General features: G+C 48.7%; 1 pseudogene; it reads left to right on the top strand.

The window, feature by feature from the left end:
- Window positions 1–277: 277 nt before the first annotated feature.
- On the top strand, window positions 278–1,204 carry LOC113251450 (glyceraldehyde-3-phosphate dehydrogenase-like; annotated as a pseudogene).
- The last annotated feature ends 269 nt before the right edge of the window (window positions 1,205–1,473 follow it).

Here is a 1,473-nt window from a genome sequence, read left to right as displayed (position 1 = left end):
CTCAATGCACTCTTTGAAGGAACATTGACATTTTGTGCATCTAGAGGGAAATAACGGGAGGGTACAGATGAGAAAACTAGAGTTTTGCAGCTTAAACAAAACAATTCTTGAACTACTTCAACTGTTGCTAGAGAGAAAGAGATTTGACTTGGTGCTGTAGCAGAGGGCTCTGCATATTTTATTTAACTTTAAAAATCATGTTAGGGCTCTTCACTCCTCCCCATTTGACAGACAGCTGCAACTTCTGGTGCAGTGCCAGCTGCATCCCTGAGACACGATGGTGAAGGTCGGAGTAAATAGATTTGGCCGTATTGTGTGCCTAGTCACCAGGGCTGTTCGAACTCTGGCAAAGTCAATATCGTCGCCATCATTGACCCCTTCATTAACCTCAACTACATGGTTTACATGTTCCAGTATGATTCCACCCATGGCAAATTCCATGGCACAGTCAAGGCTGAGAACAGGAAACTTGTCATCAATGGAAAGCCCATTTCCATCTTCTAGAAGCGAGATCCCCTCAACATCAAATGGGGTGATGCTGCTGCTGAGTATGTTGTGGAGTCCACTGGGGTCTTCATTACTGTGGAGAAGGCTGGGGCTCACTTGAAGTGTGGGGCCAAGAGGGTCATCATCTCTGCCCCTTCTGCTGATGCCCCCATGTTTGTAATGGTCACGAACCATGACAAGTATGACAACTCCCTCAAGATTGTCAGCAATCTATCCTGCACCATGAACTGCTTGGCACCTCTGACCAAGGTCATCCACGACAACTTCAGCATTGTGGAGGGACTCATGACCACAGTCCATGCCATCAGCAACACCCAGAACACCATGGACGGCTCCTATGTGAGGGGCCTTGACATGATGGCTAAGGGGCTGCCCAGAGCATCATCCTTGCTTCTGTACTGGCACTGCCAAGGCTGTAGGCAAGGTTATCCCTGAGCTGAATGGGAAGCTCACTGGCATGGCCTTCCATGTCCTTACCCCTAATATGTCAGTTATAGATCTGACCTGCTGCCTGGAGAAAGCTGTCAAATATGATGACATCAAGAAGGTGGTGAAGCAAGCATCAGAGGGTCCCCTCAAGGGAATCCTGAGCTACACTGAGGACCAGGTTGTCTCCTGTGACTTTAACAGTGACACCCACACTTCCACCTTCGATGCTGGGGCTGGCATTGCTCTCAATGACCACATTGTCAAATGAATTTCCTGGTATCACAATGAATTTGGCTACAGCAACCAGATGGTGGACCTTACAGTCCATGTGGCCTCCAAGGAGTACGAGCCCCCTGGACCACCAGCCACAGCAAAATCAAGAAGAGAGAGACCCTCAGTTGCTGGGGAGTCCTTGCCCCAACTAATTCCCCAACACACTGAGAATCTCCTGACCTCCACAGATTTCATCCCAGACACCCTGAAGAAGGGGAGGAGTTTGAGGAGCCCCACCTTGTCATGTATCATCAATAAAGTATG

Source organism: Ursus arctos, unplaced genomic scaffold, assembly GCF_023065955.2.
Source record: "Ursus arctos isolate Adak ecotype North America unplaced genomic scaffold, UrsArc2.0 scaffold_10, whole genome shotgun sequence".
Classification (NCBI taxonomy): Eukaryota; Metazoa; Chordata; class Mammalia; order Carnivora; family Ursidae; genus Ursus; species Ursus arctos.
Note: the sequence above shows the minus strand (reverse complement) of the source record. Positions and strands in the feature narration are given on the sequence as shown.